The sequence below is a fragment of the Heptranchias perlo genome, chromosome 15 (assembly GCF_035084215.1).
Source record: "Heptranchias perlo isolate sHepPer1 chromosome 15, sHepPer1.hap1, whole genome shotgun sequence".
In the NCBI taxonomy this organism is placed as follows: domain Eukaryota; kingdom Metazoa; phylum Chordata; class Chondrichthyes; order Hexanchiformes; family Hexanchidae; genus Heptranchias; species Heptranchias perlo.
In genome coordinates, this window is record NC_090339.1 from 3,668,214 (window position 1) to 3,677,780 (window position 9,567).

A 9,567-nucleotide genomic window follows, 5' to 3' on the forward strand; every position below is an offset into this window, starting at 1 on the left:
TCGCCCCTCCTTAGCTCTGTAACTTCCTCCACCCCTACAACTCTCCAAGATTTCTGCGCTGCTCCAATTCTGGCCTCTTTCGCATCTCTGATTATCTTCTCTTCACCATTGGCGGCCGTGCCTTCAGCTGCCTAGGTCCTAAGTTCTGGAATTCCCTCCCTAAACACCAGTTCTAATATCTCCTTATGTAGCTCAGTGTCAAATTTTGTTTGATAATCGCTGCAGTGAAGCGCCATGGGACGTTTCACTACGTTAAAGGAGCTATATAAATGCGAGCTGTTGTTGTTGTTGTGACTTGGCATACAGGTGATGACACCTTCCCTTTAATGAAAGGTCCCAATTGACCATATCTCCCACCACTTGCCCCATCCAAACCACCGCAGTGGCTGTGTGGGCCTTATCACCAAATTTCATCTTGGTCTGACCCCCTACTCTTCTGGTACCTTCTCTATCTGCGAGCCTGGTTCCATTCCTATCTATCCAGTCATAGCCAGCTTCTCTTCCCGCTCTTGCACCGTTACCTCTGGAGTCCCTCAAGGATCTATTCTTGGCCTCCTCCTATTTCTCATCTACATGCTGTCCCTCGGTGACATCATCTGAAAACCCAACGTCACGTTCCATATGTAGGCTGTTGACACCCAGTTCTACTCTTGACCCCTCCTCAGCCTCTGGTTTGCCACACTACTTGTCTGACATCCAGTGTGGATGAGCATAAATTTTCTCCAATTAAACTTTGGGAAGACTGAAGCCGTAGTCACCGATTCCATCTCCCTCCCTGGCCACTGTCTCAGGCTGAACCACACTCTTTGCAACCTCAGTGTCCTATTTGACCTTGAGCTAATCTTCCGATCACATATCCTCTCCATCACCAAGACTGCCTACGTCCACCTATGTAATATCCCTGCCTCGACCCCTGCCTCAGCCCATCTGCTGCTGAAACCCTCATCCTTGCTTTTGTTACTTCCAGAATCGACAATTCCAAAGCTCTCATGACTGGTTTCCCACCTTCCACCCTCCATAAACTTGCACTCATCCAAATCTCTGCTGCCCGTATCCTAACCTGCATCATGTCCGTTCACCCATCACCCCTGTGTTCTCTGACCTACATTGGTTCCTGGTCCAACAACCTCAAATTTAAAATTCTCATCCTTGTGTTCAAACTCCACCATGGCTTCATCCCTCCCTATCTCTGTAACGTCCTACAACCCTCCGAGAACTCTGCGTTCCTCCAAATCTGGCCTCTTACACATTCTCCACTACCTTCACCGCACCTTCAGCATTCTAGGCCATAAGCTCCGGAATTCCCTCCTTAAACGTTTCCACCTCTTTCTCCTCCGTTAAGACACTCCGTAAAACCTACCTCCTCGACCAAGCTTTTAGTCACCCCTCCTAATATCTCCTTCCTTGGCTCGGTGTCAATTTGTCTGATTACACTCCTGTGATGCGGCTTGGGATGTTTTCGTAGCATGGCCGAGCGGTCTAAGGCGCTGGATTTAGGCTCCAGTCTCTGCGGGGACGTGGGTTCGAATCCCACTGCTGTCAGGGTTAGTAGCAATGTTTATTATGTTCTTATTTTCCTAGAAGTAAAGGGAATTAGGGGTTATGGGGAGCGGGCAGGAAATTGGACATGAAGCTGAGTTCGGATCGGTCAATGCCCTGTGGGTGGCGGAGAGGGCCCAGGGGCTATGTGGCCGGGTCCTGCTCCGACTTCTTGTGTTCTTTAGATTTGTGGTTGGGATCAGATCAGCCATGATCTTATTGAATGGCGGAGCAGGCTCGAGGGGCCGATTGGCCTACTCCTGCTCCAATTTCTTATGTTCTTATGTTCTTATGTTAAAGGCTCTGTATATCAATGCAAGTTGTTGTTGCTTAGACTGAAACTACTTCATTATATTTTAGCAAAGCTGTGGCAGAGATAGGGTTCCGTCGTGCTTCAAAATGGAACATTTCTGTATTTTATATTTTTATATTACATGAGACAGATCAGAGTAACGTGTTTTGAAACTTGTCAATTACTTGTGACTGAAACATCCCACCAGACAAGACTGTGCGGAGAGAAGCATCCAGTTTGTGGGAAGGTGGGCAGCCTTTGTTCATGTTAAGGTCGGAGCACAGACTAATCAGCTCACGTTTTTTTGGCTGGTCCCTCATGATTTTGAAGTATTGACCTAGGAACATTTGCAGATTCAGAACAGGCTGTAACAGTTGCTGTTGTGACCGGGGGGTAATTTTAACCCCAAAGAGCAGGTGGGTTGGGATGCAAAAATAACAGTTTTTTGAAGTGGGACCGCAACCTAACTCCAACTTCTGGCTTTAACCCAGGGGTGTTTGGATGCGCGCACATCCGAAACCTGGGAGTCCCGTCCCCAATTAATGCTGGCGGGCGGATTTTTAAACGGGCGATTTACCTAATTGAAATAATTGAGGTATTTCATATTTTATGGATTCTAAACCTGAAACGAATTTAAGCCTCACCTGCACAGGTTTCCCACGGCTTCTGATTCTGGTCAGGTGAAAGCAGACGAGAAGGGCCAGATCCATGAGGTGAGTGCATTTATTGCTCTGCTTGTGGGCCCGGAGGAGCAGGATTACTTCATCCAGGCCCAACAAGCTCACCTGGCCGAGAGAAATCCCACAATCGACTGACTCTCTCCCCCCACAACGATGGGAACCCCCCCTCACTGATGGGAGCCCCCGCAATGGGAGACTCCCTCCCCAATGGGAGATCCCCCCCAAAGGATGAACCCCCTATGGCAGGGCCCCCCCCGATGGTGGTCACCCCCCTAACGATGAAACCCCTCTGATGGTTGACCCCTTACCTCCGATTCTTCATTCAACTGCCGATTCGATCACCTCCCTGCTCTCGATATTCTCCACAGCCCCCACACACCCCCAATGTCATCCACAGGCCACAATCTCTCACTCCCTCCCTCCCCTCCAATTCGCGGCTCCGTTCCCTCCCAACAGGCAGCCAGCCTGTCAATCTGGCTGTCGCACAGGAAACCTAGAAGCAAAAATACTGTTGCGATCACAGATAGCAATGCCCTCACTTGACTTCCGCGTTCCCCAGGTGAACATTTACCCACCCATTGGGTTCCCGGCTCCGAGTAAAAATCCTGCCCCAGGTGTCATGAAACAATGGGGTTAATATTAACTATCGGCGATGGAAATGGGTCAGAGACAGGCACCATGATCCAGGTGTGCAAAAAAATGGCTGAGCTAAACAAAGCTGCCAAGGGAACTCTGTTGAACAACTTTGCAGGTAGCTGCCTCCAGTGTACATGCTCCACAATGCTTCCTAACTCATGCTGCCCATTCCATAACACTCAAGGCACTTTAACCTGTGTAGTGCTACCAGGATATAAACATCCTATAGTCTTCTAATTGGGCAAGATTAGTGCATTGATGTGTGAACCAGTATTATTGACAAAATGCATCACTTAACACTTCTGTGCATTAAATTTAATCTGCCATGTGTCTGCCCATTTCACCAGTCTGTCTATGTTCACCTGAATTCTGTTACTATCCTCCTCACTGTTTACTACATTTCCGAGCTAAGTGTCAGCTGCAAACTTTGAAATTATGTCCTGTACACCCAATTCCAAGTCATTAGTAAATATCAAAAAGATCAGTGGTGCCAATACTGACCCCTGGGGAACACCAATGTATACGTCCCTCCAGTCTGATAAACAACTGTTCATCACTACTCTCTGCTTTCTGTCTCTTAGCCGATTTTGTACCACACTGCCTCTGTCCCTTTATTCCCATGGGCTTGAATGTTGCTAACAAGCCTATTATGTGGCTGTTTATCAAACACATTCTGAAAGTCCATATACACAACATCAACTGCAGCACCTTCATCAACCCTCTCCATCATAGAATCATAGAATCATAGAAAGGTTAAAGCACGGAAGAAGGCCGTTTGGCCCATCGAGTCCATGCCTGCTGTATGCATGAGCAATCCAGCTAGTCCCACTCCCCCGCCCTATCCCCTGCAATAGCCCTGCAATTTTTTTCCTTCCAAGTACTTATCCAGTTCCCTTTTGAAGGCCATGATTGAATCTGCCTCCACCACCCCCTCGGGCAGTGCATTCCAGATCATAACCACACGCTGTGTAAAAATGTTTTTCCTCATGTCACCTTTGGTTCTTTTGCCAATCACCTTAAATCTATGTCCTCTGGTTCTTGACCCTTCCGCCAATGGGAACAGTTTCTCTCTATCTACTCTGTCTCGACCCTTCATGATTTTGAATATCTCTATCAAATCTCCTCACAACCGTCTCTGTTCCAAGGAGATCAACCCCAGCTTCTCCAGTCTATCCACGTAACTAAAGTCCCTCATCCCTGGAATCATTCTAGTAAATCTCTTCTGCACCCTCTCTAAGGCCTTCACATCTTTCCTCCAGTTGTGACCGAACCAGTGTTTTATAAAGGTTCATCATGACTTTCATACTTTTGTACTCTATGCCTCTATTTATAAAGCCCAGGATCCCGTATGCTTTCTTAACCACTTTCTCAACCTGTCCTGCCACCTCCAACGATTTATGAACCTATACCCCCAGATCTCTCTGTTCCTGTACCCCTTTTAGAGTCGTGCCCTCTAGTTTATATTGCCTCTCCTCATTCCTCCTACCAAAATGTATCACTTCACATTTTTCTGCATTAAATTTCATCTGCCACGTGTCCGCCCATGCCACCAGCCTGTCTATATCCTCTTGAAGTCTATCACTATCGTCCTCACTGTTCACTACCCTTTCAAGTTTTGTGTCATCTGCAAATTTTGAAATTGTGCCCTGTAGACCAAGTCCAAGACATTAATATATATCAAGAAAAGCAGTGGTCCCAGCACTGACCCCTGGGGAACACCACTGTGCACCTCCCTCCAGTCCGAAAAATAACCGTTCACCACTACTCTCTGTTTCCTGTCCCTTAGCCAATTCTGTATCCGTGTTGCTACTGCTCCCTTTATTCCATGGGCTGCAATCTTGATGATAAGCCTACCAGGTGGCACTTTATCAAACGCCTTTTTAAAGTCCATATATACCATATCAACTGCATTGCCCTCATCTACCCTCTCGGTTAACTCATCAAAAAACTCTATCAGGTTGGTTAAACATGATTTGACTTCAACAAATCCGTGCCGGCTTTCCCTAATCAATCCACACTTGTCCAAGTGACTGTTAACTCTGTCCCGGATTATCATTTCTAAAAGTTTCCCCACCTGAGGTTAAACTGATCATCAAAGAACTCAATCAAGTGTGTCAGACATGACTTGCCTTTAACAAATCTGTGTTGGCTGTCATTTATTAACCCATGTTCTTCCAAATGACAATTAATTTTGTCATGGATTATGATCTCTAAAAGTTTTCCCACAACCAAGATTAGGCTCACTGGCCCGTAATTATTGGGTTTATCTCTCTCCCCTTTTTTGAATAGGGGTGTAACATTTGCAACCCTCCTGTCCTTTGGCACCACTCCCATATCTAAGGAAGATTGGAAGCCAAAGATAAAATCTTACGCTATTAAAGAAAAAACTTCCAGCTCGCTGAAATATGTTCATTTGCTGAAAATCAACAAAACCACGAAAAGTTCTTGTATTTTAAGATAAAATATGACGCTATTAAAGAAAAAACTTCTCGCTCGCTGAAATATGTTCATTTGCTGAAAATCAGCAAAACCACGAAAAGTTCTTGTATTTGAAGATAAAATCTTTTTCCACCCTTACTTCCCTCAGCAACCTATCATGCATACCATTGGGACCAGGTGACTTTTCTACTTTGAGCATTGCCAGCTATTTAAGTTCCTCCTCTTTATTTATTTCTATTTTATTTAATTTCTCTACATCCTCCTCCTTTACAGTGACATTAGCATCATCCTCTTTAGTGAAATTATCCATATGGATTTTCAGAAGGCATTGATGAGGTTCCACACAAGAGATTATTGTCAAAAATGAGACGGCAGGGAATTGGAGGTAGCCTTTGACTTGGATTGGTTGGGAGGTAGGAGACAGAGAGTGGGGACAAAGACCTGGTACTCTAATTGGAAGGATGTGACAAGTGGTGTTCCTCAGGATTTTGTAATGAGGCCTCAACTTTTCACCATATTTATTAATGACTTGGATGAAGGAACAGGGAGATGTATATCCAAGTTTGTGGTTGACACTAGTGCAGATGGGAGCAGGAAATTGCAAAGAGACATAGACAGATTACGTGATTGGGCAAAACCATGTGGGGAAGTTTGAGGTCATCTACTTTGGGCCCAAGAAATATAAATCAGAGTATTTTCTAAACGGTGAGAAACTAGGGACTGTAGTCCCTAGAACTATTTCTTATGTTCTTATGGAGAGGAGCAAAGCAATTTGGGAGTCCAAGTACGCAAATCATTAAAAGCCAGTGGACAAGTGTAAAAAGCAATCAAAAAGGCTAATGGAATGTTGGCCTTTATCTGAAGGGGGCTGGATATAAAGGGGAGGAGGTTATGCTTCAGCTGTACAGAGCCTTGGTCAGACCCCATCTGGAGACTGCATTCAGTTCTGGGCACCACATCTCAGGAAGGATATATTGGCCTTGGAGGGGGTGCAGCGCAGATTCACCAGAATGATACCAGGGCTTAGAGGGATAAATTATGCAGACAGGTTGCATAAACTTGGCTTGTATTCCCTTGAGTATAGAAGATTGAAGAGTGAACTGATTGAGGTGTTTAAAATGTTAAAAGGATTTGATAGGGCAGATACAGAGAAATCATTTCAGCTGGTTTATCCCCCAACCAACAACATCAAAAAAAAACAGGCCATCTGGTCAACATCACACCACTGCCCATGGGACCCCACTGCACGCAAATCGGCCGGGGCCATGTCTCCCACACCACAACAGTGACCACCAACCAAAAAGTCCGAGTTTTAATTTTCTGTTGATGTTTGAACAAGGAGACATAATCTTAAAATTAGAGCCAGGCCATTCAAGAGTGAAATCAGGAAGCACTTTTGCACACAAAGGGTAGTGGAAATCTGGAACTCTCCCCGACAAAAGGCTGTAGATGCTGGGGGACAATTGGAGCTTTCAGGACTGGTAGATTTTTGTTAGGTAAGGGTTTCAAGGGATATGGAGCAAAGGTGGGGGTTGAGATGCATATTAGCCATAATCTAAGTGCATACCATTGCAGGCCCGAGGGGCTGAATGGCTTCCTCCTGTTCCTAATGTTACTATGTTATATTCCAAACTATTGAGAAATTTACTCCTGTACAGTTTCTATTCGCCTGCTTTAAGTGCATAATCTTTCTTCATAAGGGCACACCTGGATTATCTAACTCTAGTGAGCTTAAGCACAGATTGGCAAAACCAACAACAACAACAATGATGGCGGAGTCCAGCACGTGAGTGCAAAAGACAAGGCTGAAGCGTTTGCAACCATCTTCAGCCAGAAGTGCTGAGTGGATGATCCATCTCGGCCTCCTCCCGATATCCTCACCATCACAGAAGCCAGTCTTCAGCCAATTCGATTCACTCCACGTGATATCAAGAAATGGCTGAATGCACTGGACACAATGAAGGCTATGGGCCCCGACAACATCCCAGCTGTAGTGCTGAAGACTTGTGCTGCAGAACTAGCTGCGTCTCTAGCCAAACTGGTCCAGTATAGCTACAACACTGGCATCTACCCGACAATATGGAAAATTGGCCAGGTATGTCCTGTCCACAAAAAGCAGGACAAATCCAATCCGGCCAATTACCGCCCCATCAGTCTACTCTCAATCATCAGCAAAGTGATGGAAGGTGTCGTCGACAGTGCTATCAAGCGGCACTTACTCACCAATAACCTGCTCACCGAAGCTCAGTTTGGGTTCCGCCAGGACCACTCGGCTCCAGACCTCATTACGGCCTTGGTCCAAACATGGACAAAAGAGCTGAATTCCAGAGGTGAGGTGAGAGTGACTGCCCTTGACATCAAGGCAGCATTTGACCGAGTGTGGCACCAAGGAGCCCTAGTAAAATTGAAGTCGATGGGAATCAGGGGGAAAACTCTCCAGTGGTTGTAGTCATACCAAGCACAAAGGAAGATGGTATTGGTTGTTGGAGGCCAATCATCTCAGCCCCAGGGCATTACTGCAGGAGTTCCTCAGGGCAGTGTCCTAGGCCCAACCATCTTCAGCTGCTTCATCAATGACCTTCCCTCCATCATAAGGTCAGAAATGGGGATGTTCGCTGATGATTGCACAGTGTTCAGTTCCATTCGCAACCCCTTAGATAATGGCAAGTGACTCACCTCCTGACTCCCCAAAGCCTTTCCACCATCTACAAGGCACAAGTCAGGAGTGTGATGGAATACTCTCCACTTGCCTGGATGAGTGCAGCTCCAACAATACTCAAGAAGCTTGACACTATCTAAGATAAAGCAGCCCACTTGATTGGCACCCCATCCACCACCCTAAACATTCACTCCCTTCACCACCGGCGCACTGCGGCTGCAGTGTGTACCATCCACAGGATGCACTGCAGCAACTCGCCAAGGCTTCTTCAACAGCACCTCCCAAACCCGCGACCTCTACCACCTAGAAGGACAAGAGCAGCAGGCACATGGGAACAACACCACCTGCACGTTCCCCTCCAAGTCACACACCATCCTGGCTTGGAAATATATCGCCGTTCCTTCATCGTCTCTGGGTCAAAATCCCGGAACTCCCTTCCTAACAGCACTGTGGGAGAACCGTCACCACACGGACTGCAGCGGTTCAAGAAGGCGGCTCACCACCACCTTCTCAAGGGCAATTCAGGATGGGCAATAAATTCCAGCCTCGTCAGCGACGCCCACATCCCATGAACGAATACTACTGCTACTACTACTACTACTACTACTACTACTACAACAACAACAACATTGCATTTATATAGCACTTTTAATGCGGTAAAATGTCCCAGGGTGCTTCACAGGAGTGTAATCAGACAAAAAATGACACCGAGTCATAGAAGGAAATATGAGGACCGGTGACCAAAAGTGGTAGGTTTTAAGAAGCATCTTAAAGGAGGAGAGAGAGAGATAGAGAGGTGGAGAGGTTTAGACCCGGACAGCTGAAGGCACGGCTGCCAATTGTGGGGTGAAGGAAGTGGGGGATGCTCATGATGCCATAATTGGAGGAACGCAGAGATCTCGGAGGGTTGTAGGGCTGGAAGAAGTTACAGAGATAGGAAGCAGTAAGGCCATGAATGGATTTGAACATGAGGATGAATATTTTAAAATTGTGATGTATGAGGAGAGATTGAGTAGACTAGGCCTGTTTTCTCCAGAGTTTGGAAGAATGAGAGGTGATCTCATTGAAACATACAAAATTCATACTGGGCTAGATGCAGGGAGGATGTTTCCCCTGGCTGGGGAGTCTAGAACCAGGGGTCACAGTCTCAGGATAAAGGGTAGGCCATTTAGGACTGAGATGAGGAGAAATTTCTTCACTCAGAGGGTGGTGAATCTTTGGAATTCTTTACCCCAGAGGGCTCAGTCATTGAGTACGTTCAAAACAGAGATCGATAGATTTCTAGATATTAAAGGCATCAAAGGATATGGGGATAGTGCAGG

At 46.3% G+C, this 9,567-nt stretch overlaps 1 non-coding gene across 1 annotated transcript; it reads left to right on the forward strand.

The window, feature by feature from the left end:
• The first annotated feature begins 1,460 nt into the window (after window positions 1-1,460).
• On the forward strand, window positions 1,461-1,542 carry trnal-uag (transfer RNA leucine (anticodon UAG)). Its single transcript has one exon. It is a non-coding gene; the product is annotated as a tRNA-Leu (tRNA).
• Window positions 1,543-9,567: the final 8,025 nt, after the last annotated feature.